Consider the following 23717-nt stretch of genomic DNA (forward strand, 5'->3'; position numbering starts at 1 on the left):
CGGTTTACTAGAGGGGAAAAATACGAAGAAAACTGAAGAATCGATAATACAACATCCAATTAATGAAATTTCCAGAAAGAGAAATTAAAAATGGAACAAAAGGTGAGCTTCCACCTTAAAGAGGTCCTGAGAGTTCTAGCACAGTGAATAAAAGAGCCCCACCCCAGAGCAAAGCAATGGAGAATCCCACCAAATTTGGGATGAAGAAACCACCTTTAAAACTTCCAGAGCGAAATAACAGGCAACGTGCAGAGGAATGGAATCGGAATGCATCAGACTTCTCACCAGCAACACTGGAAACTAAGAGAACAACCTCTTCAAAATTCCGAGGAATTCTGGAATTCTCCACCTAAACCAACATCAAGTAAGCAAGAAGGCAGGATAAAGACTTTTGCAGCCGTGCAACAATTTACCAAATTCATCCCCTGCCCACCCTTGAACCTACAGGAGGCTGAATCAGCACGGCTGGGGACTGAATCAATACAGAGGAAACTCTGAGCTCCAGGAACAGATCCCACACAGGACAGCCAGGGGACGGCGGTGGCCCGTCCGCCGGGCAGGGCCTGGACAGGAGGGAAAGGAGAGAAGGTCGTGGAACAAAGAGAGGTGCGGCCTGGCTCTGAGGGAGGAGGGAGTACGGGACTGTACTCCAGCACTGGGAAGAGATACAGACGGCACGTGACAGACGTGCTGGAGCATTCACAAAATTAAAAACAGAGGCGTAAAGCTGTCTGAAAACATCATTTAGTAACTAGCTTGAAAATGTTAAAGAAAAAGGTTAAATTCTTGTATAAAAATCAGTAGGCACCTAGACAATAAAGCAAATGGAAGAAACAAGTCAAGAACTAATTCCAAGAAAAGGAAAGGGTTACAAGAAAGAGACTCTAGTCCTGGTGCATTACTTGATTCAGTGGTACCCAATGTTTACATGTGTAAACACTGCCCACTAATTTACCAAAATTTGTGATACTGCCTGATAGGGGGAGATTATGGGAAAACTAAACGTGAGGATAGGTAGATCAAGAAATAAGCAGTATAAACACATTATTTAGAAATATGGAGATGAAGTACCAGAAGTGAAAAAAATCTAAAAGAGCTGAAAGTAACTGCCTCTGGGGAGTGAAACATGGAGAGCGGGCAGGGACACGGCTGGGGGCAGCTATATTTTCTTATAAGCCTTTTAGTACTCTGAGTTTTTAACCTGTACGTGTATCACTTTGCTAAAAAGAAAAACAAATTTTAATTTTAAAAAAATCAGAGAGCTGGGAAAATGTCCCATGGAAGACAGTATGGGGGTATCATTCCTTTTAGAGGAACCATTACCATCAGGACTATCAGGGACGTTCCTAGAGGCACATGACCTCAGTTCCAGGCATCTCTGTGGTGTGCCCCAATGCGCGACAGTGTTCAAAGCCGCATGCGCCTTCTCCGCTGCCGGAGTCCGCCAGAGCTAACACGAGGATGAGGAGGGGCTGCAGCCCCGAGGCCAGTGTCTGCGAGCGGCGGCCCCCAGCCCTGCGGAAGCAATGCCAGGACGTGAACAAGCTGCCTGCTCAGGGCGGGCTCAGCCTCTGCCTCACGCAGCCCAGGCCGCCGACTTCCTTCCTTCTCGGGCTCAAGCTCAGAGGTCACATTCTGCGCCGACGACGACGTGCAGCAGTCCCAGAGGGAGAAGTGTGTTCAGGAAGCCCTGACGGCCCGCGGGGAGCGGGGCTGGCTACCTGCAGCTGGCTTATGCGGCAAGCCCGTGTGAAGGAACCCTGAGGTTAAATGTAGGAGACGCTCCCGGTCTGAGGACAGGTGGTGGGGCAGGAATTCCTGCCGAGTACTTACTGTTTGCCAGGCTCTGGTCGAAGCAGGTTATGTGCAGTTTCTCAGGGAATCCTCCCAACCACCCAATGGAATGCGTACTATTTACTACGCAGTTTACAGATGAGAAGATGAGGCTTGGAGAACCTCTGTAAACTCAAAGTCATTCACTGGTCAGAGCAGAGGTGGGTCTCCCTGCACCTTGCCTCTCCCCCCTCAGCACCCAGCAAGCAGAGCCCCCCCACACACGGCCCAGGGAAGGATAGTCAACCTCCCAGGTCAAAACCAGGACACCCGTGGGCCCTGCCTTTGGGTCAGTTGAGAAGCCACGTGCAGGCCTCCCTGGACCCGAACACAAAGAACCACCTAGGGCCAGTTTAAAGAAGCACCAGCAATGCCACAGTGAAAGGCAGCTGGGGGCACATGGCACAGGTTCAGGCTGAATGCTGCAGGGAAGAGAGGGCTTGAGAACGCTTCTGGAAGCACGTGGGTCTGGAGAGCTTCGCTTTGATGACAGAAGAAGAGAAGAAAACAAACTAATTGTAACGCTGAAATGACTGACTTATTTTGTGAGACTTAAATTTAAGCTAATAGCCCTAATGGTTTTAAAAGGTCCTGTACATTCAGGCAAGGCCTAGTGTTCTAATTACATTCTTTAACTTGCAGGACATGGGAATACCTGAGCTCATGCACACAGGCAGAGGTGGAGGAAAAGGTACTAGAGGATGCTGTCACACAAGGACCAAGGAGTGCCCAAGCAGGCAGACCTAGGAAGAAAACACACTTGGGTTCATTTGCTCAGGACCTCGATGGAGAGATGCATGGACTTACGAGAGATGCTGCACCATCATCATCGAGGACCCTACTCTGCGGTCTATTCCACTGCATTCTCCACGCTGCGAGGATCGTAACAACACCTAACGTTTACTGTGTGTGTTCTGTGTGCCAGGACCTGCCCTACATATTTTATTCTCAAATTGTTAGTGTAAGTCACTCATTTAACACAACAACCCTATGAGTTACTGTAAGTAATAATCAGTTACTACCTGATTTTAGAGATGAGGAAACTGAGGAACAAAAGGATCTTGGCTAAACAAATTATGGTATGTCTATGTAATGGAACACATATTCAGTTCTTAGAAAGGATGAAGTATGTCTATATATAGAATTATGTCCATAATTTATTAAGTGTGTGTGGGGGGAATCTTTTTACCAAGAAGCGTATGAGAGAATCCACATAAGGGGGAAATGGGCACACCAATTGCTCCTGAAATGAGTACTAAGTGCTACAGCCTTAAATTACATTCACTTGGTGCTGCATATCAAAAGCCTTAAAGATATATATGCTCTGTGACCAAGGAATTCCACTTCTGGGCAGAGAGTCTGAGGAGAGAATCAGTTCTGTGCACAAGATTGTATCATCATTTGCTCCTTCACACTGAGCTTCTGGGTGCCAGACAATGAAGAGGTGCAGAGGACAGAGGGTTGGACAAGACAGACTCGGTCCCCGACCCCACAGGGGTCACACTCTGGACAGGGGAAGATGCACAATAAACAGGTGAACAAATATATAAGATCATTTTAGGAGGTAATAAGCATCTTATATAAAAGAGGGTAAAGGGGACAGTGACTGCGGGGAGGGAGGGGCTACTCAGGTGGGGGATGGGGGGGGGCCTCTCCGAGGAGGTGACAGGAAGATGCTGGCATGAGATATGGAGACAGAGCTGTGCGGGAGGCTGCCGGGGGGCTGTGAGGACGGGGGAGCAAGGCTGATGGGCGACAGGGGCAGAGAGGGGGGCTCGGGACTGGAGCCTGGTGGGGGGAGGGGTGCTGTTTAGACAGTGTAACGGCAAAAGTGGGGAGGGAGTGACACATTTCTAATGATTACAGGGCACTCTTACAACAGAAGACTCAGCAACCTTTTCAAACAACTTTGAGGACAGGTAACTACTAACATGGAAAGTTCAGGGGAAAGAATAAGTTACAAAATGGTTTCTACAGTACAATCCCGGAATCTAATTTAAAAAAAAGGTACAGATGAATTTATCTACAAAACAGAAACAGACTCACATATCTCAAGACCAAATTTACCAAAGGGGAAATGTGGGAGGAAGTGATAAGTTAGGAGACTGGGATTAACATATACAAACGTACTGTATATACAATACATAACTAACAAGGACCTACTGTAGCACAGGGAACTCTACTCAATATTCTGTAATAACCTATATGGGAAAAGGATCTGGAAATGAATGGAGATATATATATATATCTCCATCCAATTTACTTTGCTGTACACCTGAAACTAACACAACACTGTAAATCAACTATACTTGAAAAAAATTTTTTTTAAAAAAAGTACAATGTCATATTTTGTTTTTTAAAAGTTATCTACACAGGGCTTCCCTGGTGGCGCAGTGGTTGAGAGTCTGCCTGCCGATGCGGGGGATGCGGGTTCGTGCCCCGGTCCGGGAGGATCCCACGTGCCACGAAGCGGCTGGGACCGTGAGCCGTGGCTGTTGAGCCTGCGCGTCCGGAGCCTGTGCTCCGCAACGGGAGAGGCCACAGCAGTGAGAGGCTCGTGTACGGCAAAAAAAAAAAAAAAAAAAGTTATCTATACAGAAAAGAGCCTAGACAAATACAAAGCAAAGTATTAACTACTGTTTGGTTCTGCACAGCTGAGATTACGGGTATTCTTTAATGTTATTTTTTAAAATTTATTATTATTGAGGTATAACTGACATACAATATTACATTAGTTTCAGTTGTAAAACATAACGATTCAATATGCTATACACTATGAAATGATCACCACAGTAAGTCTAGTTAACATCCGTTACCACGTGTACTTACAGAACTCGCGTGTGTGCCGTGAGGCCGTGAGACACCTACTCCCTCTGAGCAACTTTCAAATATGTGATGTAGTATCGTCAACTACAGTCACCATGCTGTTCATTACATCCCATGACTTATTTATTTTGTAAGTGGAAGTTTGTACCTTTTTACTCTATATAGCTTTTATAATAAGAAAAACAAAAATTTTAAAAAATTTAATATTAAAAAAAAAAGAAAAACAACAATTTACAAGACTTCATTTGATGGGATGAGAACTAAAGATATGCTGGATTTAAACCCGAGAAACACTTTGTAAATCAGCTCCCCAACTAAGTCCCTTGGAGAGGGTCTGTGCAGTAAATCCTTAAAACTGTCAGAGGTCCTTCATTGTCAGTATCAAGTACTCTTGCCCAAAGAGTAGCTCTTGAAAGACAGCTAACCACCGGTTTTTGTCAATCTGTTCACACCCTGGTGTTTTAAGAGAGCCCACCCACAATTCAAAGATGTGCTTGCCAGACAGAAAGCAATCAAAATGGGCCAGGAAATTCTGCAGACATTCCAAAGGAAATATCTGGCAGACACTAGAAACAAGAGCAACATTCAAAGGGCTCCTGCCGTGTTACATCATCCTCTGCTGAAACACACACACTTGGCCCAGGTCAGACAGTAGCCAACCGTGGAGCCTCTTAAACCCTTATTTAGACCAGTGTGGGCACAACATCTTTCTGGATCCCTAACGGGAGGTGTGCCCAAATGCTTTCTAAAGACGATAAAGTGAAAAGAGCCTTTTGACTTATCTGCTGATGAGCCCAGGAATGCTTGCTTTTCAGTTCTGATTTGATTTGCATCATTTTATTGTTTTGAATCCTGATTGGAGACTCAAGTCTGCCAGGGGTCTTCAGCTGAAATGGCTGATATTTCTTAGCAAGAGAAACGAATGCACGGCTCTGTCCTGAGCCTGCCACCGTTCCCTCAGCCTCGGGGCTGTTCTCTCCACTCACGTCCCAGAGCACGGGCCGAGCTCTCCCTCTTTGAGCTCATCTTTCCTAATCTGCCCGGCGACCTCCTGCGACCTCCTGCCTACCCGGCTTTGCCCCCGTGGCTCCCTCTCGTCACTCAGGGGGTGGCTGACAAAGTCCCACCCTGCCAGGCCTCCCTGCCCACACTAGCCAGGAGCGAACTCTCTTCTTCCAGGATCTTCCCTTCTGACAGCTGCGTGCATCAAACCTTCTCTAATGTGGAGAAAACCATGAGATGGAGGAAAGAACTTGGATTTTTGGTGTCAAAAGGTGGAAACAACCCAAAGGTCCATCAACTGATGAACAGAGAAACAAAATGTGATCTATCCATGCAATGGAATACTATTTGGCCATAAAAAGGGAATGAAGTACGGACACATGCTACAACGTGGATGAACCTTGACAACATTATGCAAAGTGAAACAAGACAGTCACAAAGGGCCAGATACTGCACAGTTGTATGAAATGTCCAGAAAAGGTAAATCCATAGAGACAGAAAATAGATTGGTGGTTGCCAGGGGCTGGAGGCAGGGGGAGATGGGGAGTGACTGCTAAGGAGTATAAGGTTTCTTTTTGGGGTGATGAAAATATTCTGACACTAGACAGTGGTGAAGATTACACAACTCTGCCTATATGAAAAGCCACTGAATTACACACTTTTAAAGGGTGAACTGTATGGTATGTGAATTATATTTCAAGAAAGCTGTATTTAAAAAAAACCTCTTAGCATAAGATCTGGCACGTGATAGACACTCCGAAAATGTCAGCTCTTTATTATGACTTCTGCTCCTTAAATTTTTCAGAGTACACAGCCCAAGGCCTTGCCGGTAAGACACAATCAGATATTTACCAGATGGCTGAATGAACAAGTAAAAGAATGTACAGTGTGAAAGATGTACACGGAGTGAAGGGGGCACATCAGGGGCTGCATGGAGCAGCCCTCTCTTTATTCCACCCTCCTTGCAGCTGCCGTGGTAACCACAGACACAGAGGGCACCGGTTCCTGGGGCGGGGCGGGGTGGAAGAAAGCAAAGGCTCCTGGAGACACCCCTGGAAATCAGGAGCCCTGCTTCTGCATCTGCTGATGGGGAAGGGAAGACACAGGGAAATCAGTTCCTGGGGACTGTGAGGCCCACAAGACAGGAAATGGGAAGGAAACACGGGCAGGGCACTTGGCTGCATCAAAGGGGAATCTCCTCCACGTTCCCGGAGGTCAGGAGAGAGCACCTGGGCCACAAATGCTCCTGCCTCTGCCACCTGCAGCTAGCCACGCCAGGACACAGCCCTGGACCTCCACAGACCCCATGGAGAGCAGCATCAGTGGCCTAGAGGTTCCCTCACGGCTGCTTGGCACCCAGGTGGAGGGTGGGCTCCTCTCAGCCACGAGCACTCAATCTGTGACAGAGCTACCGATGACACACCAGTGGCCGAGGCATGAACTACTCAATCAATAGCACGCAGATACCTAGTAATCACTGTGGACCAAAAAAATTAAACTAGAGCTCTGCCTCACATGAAAACAGATTCTAGGTGGATTAAAGATTAAATGTGAAAAGCAAAACTTTAAAACTTTTCAAAGAAGATGTAAACAAACTATCCTTATGATTTTAATAGAGGGAATTATTAAAGAAATAAACACGTGTATATATGAAAATCCATAAGAGAGAAGACTGATGAATCTTACTATCCTAAAATTAAAAACTTTGATACTACAAAGGTCACTCAAATAGTGGAAAGACAAGCCTCACACTGTGAGAAATGCATAACTGACAATGGATTAATATCCAAAATAAATAAAGAACCCCTGCAAATCAAGGAGAAAAAGAAATTAGTGAAAAGAAAAATTATATAGAACATGTAGAAGCCATATGAGAAAATGTTCACCCACTCTAGGAAAATACAAATTAAAAATGACAATTTTATATCATTCATGGTAAATCACTTGACTAAACCATAACTATCTGACCAAAATGAGTGGGGCACAAGCTGGCGCAGCCACTTTGGAGAACACATTTACTATGTTCAGTAAGGGGAAAATGACCCAGCAATTCTGCTCCTAAATTGTTCCCTAGAAAAGAAATTCTTAGCATAACGATATGAGGACATTATCTGCAATACCGTTCATAGTAGTGAATTATTGGCGACAACCCAAATCTTCATCAACAGAATAAATACATCACAGTATATTCATGCAACAGAATTCCACACAGCCTTGAAGACAGGTGAACGGGAGCCACACATATCCCCAAGGATAAATCTCAAAAACAATGCTAAGCAAAAAAGCAAGTTGAAAATATGCACAGTATGATATGTATTCCATATGATAGCATCTATATAAAAGCAGAAAAGAACCTATAGGAATGATAAATACTGAACTCGGCGGTTACCCTGGCGTGTGGAAGGACACGTGGACCTGGAGGGTGCACACGCACCAGTAACGTTTTGTTTCTTTTATTTAAAAAAACTCACATAAACCTGGTGAAACGTTAAGACTTGGGAAAGATGCATGGCGGTTATGTGGATATTTGTTACGTTATTGTCTATGCTTTTGTATATATATGAAATGTTTTGTATCACAATTTTTTAATTTAAAAAAAATCAGACGACAGAGACCTTAAAAATAAAGGAATGGGCTTCCCTGGTGGTGCAGTGGTTGAGAGTCCGCCTGCCGATGCAGGGGACGCGGGTTCGTGCCCTGGTCTGGGAGGATCCCACATGCCACGGAGCTGCTGGGCCCGTGAGCCATGGCCGCTGAGCCTGCGCGTCTGGAGCCTGTGCTCCGCAGCGGGAGAGGCCACAACAGTGAGAGGCCCGCGTACCGCAAAAAAAAAAAAAAAATAATAATAATAAATAAATAAATAAATAAATAAACAAAGGAGTGAGGCATTCAAATACTCACAAATGTGCACAAGGAGGAGCGTTACCAGAGGAGACACAGTAAGGACACCCACTTAAATATGAGTTTCAGGTAAGCAATGAATCATTTTTTTCAAATTTAAAAAAATTTCAAAATTTTCAGACTTAACTGGGTACGCTGTATTCTTATTCTTATTTGCTAAGCCTGGCGATCCAAACAAGGAGGCCTGTACTAAGACTCTGTTTAGTGAAAAACCAGAATGAAACTAAAAGTTGAGCAGCGGGAGTTAGCCTGCACAGTGCTCCGCCTACACGGACACCACACGCCGGGGCGCGGGAACGTGTGTGACCTACAGATGCTGATCTAGGAAGAGCTAAACGACAGGTGCATCCTTCAGTAAAGATGTAGTGAGAGCTCACTGCATGTTCTAATTCATACTGAGAAGACAAGTTATGAAGCTATAGTTCTGAAAGTTATTTACATATGCAAATGCAGAGAAGGAAGAAAAAGCCAACGGATGACAGCAGCTAATAGAAATCAGAGGTGTGGTCGAAAGGTGCTTGAGCTTTGGCTGTGTTGTTTGATATTTCTAAAATAAGAAGTTTTTGTATTCCTTATTTTATTAAAAATAAATACAATTTCTTGCAAAAGGAAAAAACAAGCCTAGCAGGATATTTCCAAACTGTTAATAATATGCGTAGGATTACAGGGAAGAAAAGGTAATATTTTTGCTCTTTATTTCTGTAATTCTATATGATTTGGATTTTCTGAAATGAGCTTTTATAATTTTTTAAATGTCATGAAGATATTTTTAATTAAAAAAAAAAAAAGGCAGGGTTCACTGATTCTCTCTCTATCACGGAATCCGGAGAGTAAGAATTTCGTTATGGAGGATGCGTCTGCCAAGCAGAGGAAGGAAAAGAGAACAAAAGAGAAGCTGCTGCTGAAGCCTAGCTCAGCTCCTGAAGACCACCCTCTCTGTCCCGGCTAACCATGGCACAGTGTTCCAAAGTCCCCTTCTGGCTATGAGCTAACAACCTAGGCCTCACACGGCCCAATACCTACTCTCCTGGGCCAGGGAGGCAGAACACAGCAGCTTAAAACATGGGCTTTGGTACAGGACAGATGTGAATTCAAATCCTGGCTTTGTCACTTAGTAGCTGTGTGACCTTGGCTGAGTTCCTCAACCTCGCTGAGCCTCAGCTTCTGCCTCTGTAAATGGAGACAATACGTTCTACCTCACGCAGTTGTAGTAATAATTAAAAGAGACAATTATGAGCCTTGCCGAGCACCTAGCATACAGAAAATACTTCCTCAGTGGTAAATACTGCTGCTCACATTGTATCAGAAGCACTGTGTCCCTCCCGGGCCGCAGTGGGGTATGCTGGCTGACCTGGCTTTAAATAGAGACTTCTACCTATGGGTATAGTCATCACTAGGCTGCAATTCATCCCTTCAGGCCACAGGTCTTTACTTTTCTTTCAGCAAATATTTACTAAGCACTTAACGATACGCAAGGCATCGCACCATGCGCTTCAGCGTACACAAGTATGAGTGAAACGCGGAACCTCCCTCAGAGGAAAGCCAGAAAATGCGATGAATCAGCAGCAAAAGGGCACAGCACTTAGAGGCAGGAGACCCAGGCTTCATTTCGGCTCATCCACACCTGTTGTGTGATCTTGAGCCCTTGAGCTCTCTGAGGTTGTTTTCTTATTTGTAAAATAAGATTATAATAGTATCTTCATGGGCTCACTCTGTGAAGTAAATACTATCTGTGGGAGCAACTAGCACAGGGACAGACACAGCACCGATATTCAGGGTGCAGGGAGGGGGTGGGGTGAGAGAAGAATCAAAGGCAGCTTTAGGTGGGGGCCTCATAAAGCATCAACAGGCAGGAATGAAGCAGAGGAAGAGGGGAAGGCACGGCCCCAGAAAAGACAGGACCAGAAATGACAGGGGCCTGGGTCCTAAGAGGCCCACTTGCAAGGAGCTGGGATGGCTGGACTGTGAGAGGAGACGCACGGCAGGGTGGAGGAATAGGGCAGGTGCAGGACTCAGGGCTCGCCCCTGAGCAAGAGGGAGAGTGTCTGGAGAGCCCAGAGCAGGAGGAGAAATTCTAAGAGTGATGCTTAAAGGAGAAAATCCAGAGCTGAGAAGGGAGGGACCAGAGTCCTCCTGGAAGAGACTATCCAGGACAAGAATGGTGAGGTCCTGCCCTCAGGTGATAGAGACAGAAAAGGATGATGCAAAAGCTGAAGCAGGGCTTCCCTGGTGGCGCAGTGGTTGAGAGTCCGCCTGCCGATGCAGGGGACGCGGGTTCGTGCCCCGGTCCGGGAAGATCCCACGTGCCGCGGAGCGGCTGGGCCCGTGAGCCATGGCCGCTGAGCCTGCGCGTCCGGAGCCTGTGCTCCGCAACGGGAGAGGCCACAACAGTGAGAGGCCCACGTACCGCAAAAAAAAATATAAATAAATAAAAATAAAAATAAAAAGCTGGAGCAGGGAGAGAATCCAAGAAACTGCCAGGCGGGGTGTGGGAGGGGCAGGGGGCTGGGTGGAAGAGGCCCAGGAGGAGTCTGGCCTCCAAGTGGGAGGAAGTTCAGAGCAGGGGCAGCTGTGGGTTGGGGACCTGGGTGGGGAGTCGGGGAGGACACACAAGACAGTTCAGTTTGGGCATATACAGGCTGAGTGTCAGCCAGCCACGACCTGTGGGCTTGTCTGCCAGGCAGGTGGAAACGTGGGCCTGGCTGAGGAGCGAGGCTAGCATGGGTGGGTGAGGAGTGAGGAGTGGCTGGGCCCCAGGCTGGAGGAGAGCATACAGTGAAGGAGACTGGGTCAGAACCTGGGTGGGGGGCAGGGGTGGGCAGAGATACCACGCAAAGGGGAAATCGGGGAAGAACAAGGAAGAAGAGAGGCGGAATCTCATTTAAGGGATAAGAATGCTTCAGGAAAGAAGGGCTAGAGAAGAATATTTGATGACTCAAGAAAACACTGTGATAGCATAATAGTACCATACAATGCAATAATAAGCATGTTATTACATAGAATATATGATAGAATCCCACTACTGCTAAAACACACACATGGAGGGAAAAAAAACTAAAGGATGTATGTCAAAATGTTAACAGCATTTTTCCTCTGAGTGATAGGATTATGAGCCACTTTTTTTCTTCCTTGTACTTTTCTATATCTTCCAAATTGTCTACCATGAGCGTGTGTTAGTTCTGTATTCAGAAAAAGAACGCATTAAGGAAGGAAGAAACTGGTCAACAGCACCCAAAGCTGAGATGAGATCAAGAAGAATAAAAATTAGGAAAAAGCTATTGAGCGAGACACTTAGGGAGCACGGGGTGAGCTGCGTCTGATTTCAGGAACAGAGGGGACAGCAGCACGTTTGTGAGGAGAGGGAAGGGGGAGAGAAGAGGGAGAGAAGGAGAGAGATTGTCACGAGAGGGGTTTACAAGCAAGAACCAAGGCAGGAAGACGTGGAAGTGAGAACACCCCCTCTCATGGGGGGCGTCAATCTTGGGAAGGAAGAGGGGCTCCACATCTTTGCTCATTTTACCCCTCTTGTCCGGGTCTGTGAGTTGCCTGTGGGCAGGGGCTGCACCTGACAATCCCCAGTGCCCAGCGCAGGACCTGCACGTGGTGAGGGCTTGATAAATGACGGCTAATACCTGAATGCTTCCCCTCTGCAGCTGCTCCGTCTCTAAAGTTTAAGGAACCCGCCTCCGCACCTAGGAGAGTGCGCTTCGATGAAGGAGCACGCAGGCTGACCTAGGGAGACTACAGAAATGCTCATTAACAAGCAAGGGCACAGGGCTGAAAGATTCTGGAGACCCCAAGACATCTAAGTGTCTTCTTCAGAACAAGAAGGAAGTTTTTCCATCAAACCAAATCAATTAACTTCAAGGTAAGACCAAATTATAATATATAATTCCTGAATGCAGTTCAACGAGGCTAAGAAAAACAAAACGGGTCTAGGATAAGAGGGCGACATCTTTGATAAACGGCACTGTTTTTGCCTCAGCTAGGGTACTAGCAGGATCTGGCTAAGAAAACAGTGAAAACCAGTGATTCTGGGGTCAGCAGAAACCCCAGCGACCGTGCATGGCATCCGGGGCTTGAGGAAGGATGCCGGCTGCACCCTGGCCCAGGCTCGCCCTGCCCCGCGTCGCTGCCCTCCGTCCGCGCAGGCGCCGCACAGACCACCGGAGCGGGCCGTGGAGGTGCTGTGGGAACCAACCAGCCCGCCAAGGCCTGGCTGTGGGCTTCCGACGGGTTTTCACAAAGGCGCCCTGGCAGAGACCCAACGAGACTGGGAGCACAGGAAGAGTGAAAGCGATAGGAGTTAAGAGAAGACACGTTGAACTCGCGTCGCTCGTGAGTCACACTCAATGACGGGAGGCGGGAAACCAAAGGAGATGAACTGGCACTCGTGACTAAGTCACCCTTCTTATTTACTCTATTACTCAGCCCTCAAACCACATTGCCAGCTGTAATTGCATTTCAATTCATGTTTAACACAAACATAACTTAGCTGGATGTTGGCATCCAACATCCCAGACACAGAAAGGCAAAACAGAAAGGAGTCAGCTACTTCAATGAACGCTCGTTGCATGCCTGCTGGAGCACGGAGGCAGCCAAGCGCCGTGCTGGAGGGGGAGCCTAGGAAAGGCACCACTGCACGGCCTCCAGGGCCTCGGCTGCAGGGACAGGGGCACGCTAACCGGCCTCTGTAACTAGAGTGGTAAGAGCTGCAATGGAGGAAAGGAAAGGCACTATCATAACACAGAGCTCAAACCTAATTCCACAGGGAGAGGAACAGAGTGCGTGCACAAAGGCACGGAGGCAAGAATGGCAACAGCACATCTGGAGAACTACACAGAGTTCCCACGGGCAGGAGGGGGGGCTAGAAATGCAGGAAAAGGGCAAATCAAAAAGGTCTTAGATTCCAGTAAGGTCCACCCATTTGATAAACACCTACTGAGTGCTAGCTGCTAAGCATTCAGTAGTAAGTAAAACAATGAACTTGCCTTTGAATCTAAAAACAGCGGGCTGGAGGACAATTCTAAGCAGGTGAGTAATCTGATCCTTTTAGAAAGTTTCCACTGGAGAGAATGTAGGAAAGACAGGTTAGAATGGAGTTAGGAAGAGGCACTGGGAGACTATGCAACAGGCCTTATACCAAAACAGTGGAGAATATAGAGTTGCTGGACACTTGCTTAGTCAACAGGTCAACCCCTTCTTAAACCCTTCCCCTCTCATCTGCCCCTCTCCACAAACAGCATGCAATTTGCAATCACATAATTTCCTATCACATAAACCTCATAAAAAACTTGTCAGCCTAAAACATGATCCAAAGGGTCGCAAGAAACAGTGTGGGGAAGTAGAAACAATAGAAGAATTCAATGAGGTTGTTGGACATAAGATACATTTTTAAAAGATTAGTTTTCCTCTATACAAACTGAGAAGCTTCCCAACTTTTTTCAAAGTTTGAAGACAGTTTGCAGAATGTGGGAATTACCTGTTCTTGACAATTTTATAGACTGCTACCTTAAAAAGAGTTGGGCCAACTCAAAGAGTTGAGTGCTTTTGTTGGTAATAATTCTCTAATGACTTTTCCAGTTTCTTCCTTTGATATGGGTTTGTTATGAAATTTCTTCTTAAATAGCAGTAGAAATGATCTAACTCATCAAGATTTTTCTATTTTAGTTGCATAGGCTGCACATAAGAGCTAGACATCATATTCTTTTATAATTTTCAAATGTCCTTATACTCTTACATTCCTCTTTGCAATCTAAATTCTGCTTATATTTATTTTCTTTCCTTTTACTATTATATTTGCCAAAAGTTTATCTATTATGCTTTTTATAAAGAATCAATTCTCAATTAACAACTTTCCCCTCTTTTCTCTTACTTCTAATTTCTCTTCTCTTACGTCATGATTATATCTATGTTATTTCCTTCCATGTGTTCATCTAAGCTAGCTGAGCTGTGGGACAATATCAAGTGGTCTATATACATGTAATTAGAGTCCCAGAGAAAAGAAAGATGATGAAGAACTATTTTAATAATGACCAGAAATTTTCCAACTGCAAGAACAGCAAAATATACATTCCTTTCAGGAGAAAAGAAACATTTATGGATCATAGTCTAGGCTTGGGGTCAATGTAGGCCAATCCATCCTGTAGCCTGTTTGTGTACAGCCTGTGAGTTACAAATGGTTTTTCTATTTGTTAAGGGTTTAAAAAAAAATCAATATGCAATTGAGACCATATGTGGCCCACAAAGCTTAAAATATTTACTATCTGAACCTTTACAGAAAAAGTTTGCTGACTCATGCTAGGCCATAAAACTGAGTTATTCTCTGATGACACAGAATTAAATACGATGTCAATAACAAAGGTGTATCTACAAAATCCACAAACATATGGAAGCAAGATAACACATACCTCAACAACCCATGGATCAAAGAAGAAATCAAAAGGGAAATCAGTATTGTGAATGGAATTAAAATTAAACACAACATATCAAAATTTGAGGGATGCAGCTAACGCAGAGTTAGAGGGAAATTCACAGCGTTACATTGCTTTTGTTGGAAATGAAGACAGCTCTCCAATCAATGACCCAAATCTCTACTTTTAAAAAACAAGGGGGTGGGGTTTCCCTGGTGGCGCAGTGGTTAAGAATCTGCCTGTCAATGCAAGGGACACTGGTTCGAGCCCTGGTCCAGGAAGATCCCACATGCTGCAGAGCAACTAAGCCCGTGCGCCACAACTACTGAGACTGCGTGCCACAACTACTGAAGCCTGTGCGCCTGGCACCCGTGCTCTGCAACAAGAGAAGCCACCTCAATGAGAAGCCAATACACCATGAGGAAGAGTAGCCCCCGCTCGCCACAACTAGAGAAAGCCCACACACAGCACTGAAGACCCAACAGAGCCAAAAATAAAAACAAATAAATAAATTTATTAAAAAAAAAACCAAGGGGCTTCCCTGGCAGTCCAGTGGTTAAGACTCCACGTTTCCACTGCAGGGGGTTCAATCCCTGGTCAGGGAACTAAGATCCCACAAACCACATGGCACAGCCAAAAAAAAAAAAAAAAAAAAAAAAAAAATCCACTGGTTTGGAACTTTCCTGGTGGCGCCCTGGTTAAAAATCCACCTGCCAATGCAGGGGACACGGGTTTGAGCCCTGGTCCGGGAAGATCTCACGTGCCGTGGAGCAACTAAGCCCGTGCACCACAACTCCTGAGCCTGTGCTGAAGAGCCCGCGTGCCACAACTACAAAAATAAATAATTTTAAAAAAATAAAAAACAAAAATATTGAATCCAAAGTAAGTAGAAGGAAGTAATAAAGAGAAGATAATAAAATAGAAAACAAAAATAATAGAGAAAAATCAATAAAACCAAAAAAGCTAGTTTCTTGAGAAGATTAATAAAACTCAGGCAGCCTAAGGAAGAAAAAAAGAGAGCTGATACCAATTATCATTATTGGGAATGAAGAAGAGGATATTCTACAGATCCTAGAGAGATTTAAAAAGATAAGGAGGGCTTCCCTGGTGGCGCAGTGGTTGAGAATCCGCCTGCCGATGCAGGGGACGCAGGTTCGTGCCCCGGTCTGGGAAGATCCCACATGCCGCGGAGTGGCTGGGCCCGTGAGCCATGGCCGCTGGGCCTGCGTGTCCGGAGCTTGTGCTCCGCAATGGGAGAGGCCACAACAGTGAGAGGCCCGTGTACCACAAAAGAAAAAAAAAAAAAAGATAAGGAGATATTATGAACAACTTTATGCTCAGGCATTGGAAAACTTAAATGGAAAAATTCCTTGACAGACACAGATTACCAAAGCTCATTTAAAAGTAGGTAACTTAAATAGCATTATATTTATTTAAAAACTTGAACTGAAGTTAAAAACACTCCTATGTCCAGATAGCTTCACTGGTAAATTCTATAAATATTTAAAGAAGAAAAAAAATACCAATTCTACACTAACTATTCCAGAAAACAGATGAGGAAGGAACACTTTTCAATTCATTCTGTGACTCCAGCATTACCCTAATACCAAAACCAGACAAAGAAGTTATAAGAAAAGAAAACCACAGAACAATCAATATTTCTCATGAACCACTATATAAAATGTCTTAAAAAATTTTCGCAAACTGATCTAATGATATATTGAAAGGACAATAGAATATGTCATTTGGGGTTTATTCCAGAAATGCAAGTTTGGTTTAACACCCAAAAGCCAATCAGTAAAGGGACAGGATATCTGTATGTGTATGGCCAATTCATTTTGTTGTGCAGTGGAGGCTAACATAATATTGTAAAGCAATCATACTCTAATAAAAATTAATTAAAGTCAGTCAATCAGTATATTTCATCATAATAAAAGACAAAAGGAAAAACCATATGACCATCTACATAGAGGCAGATAAAGCGTTTGACAAAATTCAACACCTATAGGGGACTTCCCTGGTGGCGCAGTGGTTGACAGTCCGCCTGTCGATGCAGGGGACGCCGGTTCATGCCCCGGTCTGGGAAGATCCCACATGCCGCGGAGCGGCTGGGCCCGTGAGCCATGGCTGCTGAGCCTGCACGTCCTGAGCCTGTGCTCTGCAACGGGAGAGGCCACAGCAGTGACAGGCCCGCGTACCGCAAAAAAAAAAAAAAATTCAACACCCATATATCATAAAAACTGTCTAGAAGGGTACTTCCTAATCCTGTTAAAGACTATCTACCAAAAAAATCTACAGCTAACACTATAATTAAGTGGTGAAACACTGAATTTTCTCTTAAGATCTGGAACAAAGCAAGCATGTCTGCCTTCACAACCTCAACTCAATAGTGCACTAGAGGTTCTAGTCAGTGCTCTCTAGTCAGTGAATAAGGCAAGAAAAATAAATAAAAGGCATACAGACCGGACATGAAGAAGCAAAATTGTTTTTATTCACAGACAACATGATGGTCTATGTAGAAAATTATAAGGAATACTAAAAAACAAACAAAAAAAAGCATAAGAACTAATCAAGGTTGCAGAATACCAAGTCAATAAACAAAAATGAATTGTTATCTCTGTAAAATAGAATGAATTAAAATGGAAATAAATACCATTTACAATAGCATCAAAAATATGAAATGCGTAAGGAAAAATGTAGCAAAAGGTCTTCATGACTTCTACCTGAAAACTAAAAAAAGATTCACGAGAGAAATTAAAGAGGACTTAAAATTTAACGAAGAGATATACCATGTTATTGGATCTGAAGGCTCAGTGATGTTAAGATGTCGATTCTCTGCACATTGATCCATACATTTACTACAACCTCCATCAAAATCCCAGCAGACCTTTTCTGTAGAGATTGACATACTGATTCTAAAATTTATATTAAAAGTCAAAGGACCTAGGATAACCAAAATAACTTTGAAAGTGAATAGTTAGAGGACTACTTGATTTTGAAAATTATTATAAAGCTGCAATAACCAAAGGATGTGGTTTTGGCACATAGATATATAGATCAATGGAACAGAATGCAGTGAGCAATATACTTATACATATAAGATTAGCTGATTTTTGACAAAGGTGCCAAAACAATTCAATGAAGAAAGGATAATCTTTTTTTTTTTTAAAAAAAGGGTGCTACGGGTTCGTGCCCCTGTCCGGGAGGATCCCACATGCCGCGGAGCAGCTGGGCCCGTGAGCCATGGCCGCTGAGCCTGCGCGTCCGGAGCCCGTGCTCCGCTCCGCAGCAGGAGAGGCCACAACAGTAAGAGGCCTGCGTACCGCAAAAAAAAAAAAAAAAAAAAAAAAAAAAAAAAGGGTGCTATAACAATTTGATAGCTGTATGTAAAAGTGACACTTGATCCCTATATTATAACACATATAAAAATTAAATTGAAATAAGTCATTGACCTAAATGTAAGAGCTAAATCCATAAAACTTCTAGAAGAGATTATAAAAAAAAGTCTTGACCTGCATTTGGCAGATTTCTTAAATGCAATACAAAACACTAACTACAAAAGAAAAAATTAATAAACTGAATTCATCAAACTTTAAAACTTTTGCTTTTCAAAAATACTGTGAAGAAAATGAAAAGGCAATCTAGAGACTGGGAGAAAATATTTGTAAAACACATATCCAACAAAGGACTTGTATTGATATTTCAAATATACAAAGAGCTCTTCAAACTGGATAGTAAGACAAACAACCCAATTTTAAAAATGGGCAAAAAAATCTGAACGGATACTTCACCAAAGAAGATATACCAATGGCAAAAAAGCATAAGGCTGGACTTCCCTGGTGGCATAGTGGTTAAGAATCTGTCTGCCAATGCAGGGGACACGGGTTCGAGCCCTGGTCTAGGAAGATCCCACATGCCGCGAAGTAACTAAGCCCGTGCGCCACAACTACTGAGCCTGAGCTCTAGAGCCCTGAGCCACAACTACTGAGCCCGCGTGCCACAACTACTGAAGCCCACGTGCCTAGAGCCTATGCTCCACAACAAGAGAAGCCACCGCAATGAGAAGCCCACGCACCGTAACGAAGAGCAGCCCCCCCCGCCACAACTAGAGAAAGTCCACGTGCAGCAATGAAGACCCAATGCAGCCAAAAATAAAATAAATAAATAAATTTATGGGAAAAAAAAAGCATAAGGTAAGACACTCAAAATCATCAGTAATCAGAGAAATGCAAACTAAAACCATAATCAAATGTCACTACGCACACACCAGAATGGCTAAAATTAAAAAGAATGAAATCCTTGTTGACAAGGATATGAAACAACTAAACTCTAATGTCCTGCTGGTAGGAATGCAAAATGATATAAAAACTTAGAAAATAGTTTGGCAGTTTCTTAAAAAGTTTAAACATACTTCTACCATTCAATCCAGCATCCAGTCCTAGGTATTTACCCAAGAGAAAGGAAAGCATATGTCCACACAAAGACTTGTATCTGAAAGTTTAGAGTAGCTTGATTTTTAATAGTCCAAACTGGAAACAACCCAAATAATCATCAACAAGCAAACCGTCATTAAGTATTCGATGAAGTACTTACTGCTCATTAACAAGCAAATAAAAACTATTGATATACTCAACAATAAAGATGAATTTCAAAATAATTATCCTGAGAGAAAAAATTCAAACAAAAAAAATTCTGAGAGAAAAAAGCCAGGCCAAAAAAAGAATTTATCTAAAATTCTAAAAAATGAAACCTAGTCTACAGTGACAGAAAGTAGACCAGTGGTGTCTTAGGAATGGTCTGTGGCAGTGGTGGACACACTCGTCACCTTGACCGTGATGATGCTTTCACAGATGTATACATACCTATGTCAAAATTGATCAAACTGAACACTTAAGATGTATGCAGTATATTGTAGATCAATTTTATCTCAATAAAGCTGTATTTGAAAAGAACCCATTTACATCACAAACAAAGCACATACAGAAATGAAATGACATATGAGGAACACTATAAAACTTTACTGAAGGACATAAAACAAGACCTAAATAAATAGAAATGCAAACCATGATCCTAGATGGGAAGATTCAATATTGTAAATATATGGATTCCCCTCAAATCAACTTATTAACTCAGTGCATTGTACTGCGAGTCAAAACATAATATTTTGTGGAATTTGACAAGTTGATTCTCAAGTTCTTTCAGATAGTAGGTTGTAATAACCAAAAATTTTTGAAAAATGCAACAGAAAGGAAGGAAATCACTCTATCAGATATCACACATGCTATGAAAACCTTGCAAGCATTATGCTGGGTGAAAGAAGCCAAACAAAAAAGGTCATACATTATATGATTCCATTTATACAGAATATCCAGGATAGGTAAATCCATGGAGACAGAACCCAGATGGTGGTTGCCAGGGACTGGGAGCCGGGAGGCCATTGACTTCTTGTTGTTTTTGTTTTTTTTTTTGCGGTACGTGGGCCTCTCACTGCTGTGGCCTCTCCCGTTGTGGAGCACAGGCTCCGGATGCGCAGGCTCAGCGGCCATGGCTCACGGGCCCAGCCGCTCCGCGGCATGTGGGATCTTCCCGGACCGGGGCACGATCCTGCGTCCCCCTGCATCGGCAGGCGGACTCTCAACCGCTGCGCCACCAGGGAAGCCCCCATTGACTTCTTAAGGGGTACATGTTCTTCTTTTGGGGTGACAAAATGTTCTGGGACTAGACAGAGGTGATGGTTGCACAACACTGTAATTGCACTAAATGCCTAGATTCCCTAAAATGTTAACATTTTACCATATTTGCTGCTTCTCTCTCTCTCACATTTATATGTAACATTTACAATCATATCAAGAGGCACATGATATTGATTTATCTCCTTACTGGTAATGTTAACTTGGACCACTTGCTTAAGGTGGCATCTGCTTGGTTTCCCCACTTTTATTCTTCTGTAATTAGTATTTTATGAGATACTTTGAGACTATGTAAATATACTGTTTCTCCTAAAACTTCTACCTACTAATTTTAGCATCTAGACAGATCTCTTAAACCATTAAGTTCAAAAAGAAAAAATTTGACAGATGTGACCACATAAAATGAAAAACTTTGATTAGATGAACAAACCAAGTTTGATACTATGAACAAAGTTGAAAGACAATGATGGTCTGAGAAAAATGTACAAAACAAATATAATAGGCAAAGGATTAATAAACAGAATAGATGAAGGAACCCTACAAATCAATAAGAAAAAGCCAACCAAATGAGTCAACTGTAAAGACAGGAAATTAATTTAAAAACACAAATGCCAATAAACATGAAAAGTGCTCAACCTCATTACTAGTAACAGAACTGCAAATTTACACCACAAGCTCCTCGTTTGGAAAAACAAAAATCAGAAGACTGATAATAAAGAATGACAGTAAGGATGAGGGTAAATAGAAAATTTTGTACACCATTTACTGGGAGTATATATAAACTGGTAAAGCATCTTTGAAAAGCTGCTGCTGGTGGTTAACTACTAAAATGTTAAATGTACGTATCTTTTGATCCGTCAGCACACACCCAAGGATGTATGTACAGGGATACTTACCACAGCGCTGCTTTGCAAAGGCAAAAATAAAAAGTCTTCAGGGCTTCCCTGGTGGCGCAGTGGTTGAGAGTCCGCCTGCCGATGCAGGGGACACGGGTTCGTGCCCTGGTCCGGGAAGATCCCACATGCCGCGGAGCAACTAAGCCCGTGAGCCATGGCCGCTAGGCCTGCGCGTCTGGAGCCTGTGCTCCGCAACGGGAGAGGCCACAGCAGTGAGAGGCCCGCATACCGCAAAAAAAAAAAAAAAAAAAAAAAAAAAAAAAAAAAAAAAAAGTCTTCATTAGCAGAGCAGTGGTTAACAAGTTACTTGCTATACAGTGGAAAACCCCCATTAGAAAGAGTGAGGTTGATACATTTGTCCAGACATGACATGGACAGATTTCCTATATATATTGTTAAGGAAAAGAGGAAAGTCAAGGAATATTAGGTGTAGCATTTGTACAAATAATAATAACAGTAATCCTCCGGTTCCCTTTCCCATCAGATCTGAACCCTGGTCTTGGTGGTCGTAAGAGGAGGAATAGTAGTACTGAAGCTGTGCTCATGGTGTCTGCTTATATAGCATATGGGCTAGTTTCAAACAAGGTAAAAAAAATAAATAATAATAATAATAATAACAGTAACACATACTAACAGCTACATAGCTCAAGCTGATGCCAGTCACTGTTTCAGGCACTTTATGAACATTACTAGCTCATTTAATCCTCACCACAATCCTCTGAGGAAAGTTCTGTTACTCATCCCCACTTTAGAGATGAGAACTCAGGCACTGAGAGGTACAGTTCCCTGACAAAGGTCACACAGCAATAAGTGGCGGAGCCAGGATCTGCACCCAGGTTGGAGGGTTAAAGAGTCTATGCTTTTGACCACAACTACACAGCCTCTCTCCAGGTATTAGACGTTTGCAAATTCATAGAAAAAGGATTGGAAGGATATAGACCAAACTGTTAACAATAGTTACTTGTTATTAAGACAAAACAATACTTTACAAATAGCTAGTTAATTAATGGAACTGGTTGCTAGATCCCCTGGATGCCTGCCTATTCAAGAACCAAAGCAGGGCTTCCCTGGTGGTGCAGTGGTTGAGAGTCCGCCTGCCGATGCGGGGGACGCGGGTTCGTGCCCCGGTCCGGGAGGATCCCACGTCCGCGGCTGGGCCCGGGAGCCATGGCCGCTGAGCCCGTGCGTCTGGAGCCTGTGCTCCGCAAAGGGAGAGGCCACAACAGTGAGAGGCCCGCGTACCACCGAAAAAAAAAAAAAAAAAGTAAAAAAAGAACCAAAGCAGATACTTCCTCCTAGCCTCACGTCCCTTTTCTGGAGACATCTCACGGACTCACCCTTTTAGCGATCTTGATTTTTCAATAATATAGCTCACCACTCACAGTTCTCAACTTCAGTCACATCTCCTCTTCCCGATACACATCATCCTCACACAAACGGCCTCTTAATACTGTAAACGTGGACCACAAAAATTCAGAAAGGTGGCCTTGAGCATTTCAAGTCTCATAGGCATTAAGGAGTAACTAACTTGTATTTTACAAGCGCGCAGTACCTTATTTCCTGCCTACATACATAATAAGGCTGGAACATAAATGTTTTGGAAAGATTTCTGACAGGTTTAGAAACAAACAGATTCTCTAGTTAACCCTGAATTAACATAAAATTAAAGCGAGCCAGGAATTCCACTTCCAGGAATATGGAGTAGATATACGTTTCCCTATTCCTCCTAAGTACAACTGAAAACACTGGACACTATATGAAACAAACATAAGTGGACTCTGAAAGGTGAGAGAAGAAGGTAAGCAGATAGGGACCTTGGGACCCAAGGAACAACACAGTGGTGAGCTCCTGGGTTTCTTTCTGCCTGACATATCCCTGACTTGGAGCTAGAGAAGCCAGAAACCCAGAAACAGCAACAGACAGACCAAAACAAGACCGCCCCCCCCCAAAAAAAAAAGCCTGCTTTCTCTAGCCAAAGGAAAATCCTAGCAAGACAGAAACTTTTAGACAGTAACAAATCTACTCCAGCCAAACACTACATAAAATACGGTGCCCACCCCCTGACCCATGCCAGCAAAACCAGAGTAGGGAGCCCAGACTTCCACCCTCTCTGGGCTGTAACAAGACATCCCAACACCTCAAGATGGTGCCAGGGA

The 23717-nt window shown here is 43.7% G+C and overlaps 1 protein-coding gene and 1 non-coding gene across 6 annotated transcripts in view; one reads left to right on the plus strand and one right to left on the minus strand.

Moving 5' to 3' along the window:
• The window catches only part of MVB12B (multivesicular body subunit 12B), a 266327-nt gene that overhangs the window by 129950 nt on the left and 112660 nt on the right, over positions 1-23717 (minus strand). The gene's annotated exons all lie outside the window — the stretch shown is intronic.
• LOC131762060 (small nucleolar RNA SNORA61) lies at positions 22021-22147 on the plus strand. Its single transcript, XR_009337142.1, has one exon. It is a non-coding gene; the product is annotated as a small nucleolar RNA SNORA61 (small nucleolar RNA).

The sequence above is a fragment of the Kogia breviceps genome, chromosome 8 (genome assembly GCF_026419965.1).
Source record: "Kogia breviceps isolate mKogBre1 chromosome 8, mKogBre1 haplotype 1, whole genome shotgun sequence".
In the NCBI taxonomy this organism is placed as follows: Eukaryota; Metazoa; Chordata; class Mammalia; order Artiodactyla; family Physeteridae; genus Kogia; species Kogia breviceps.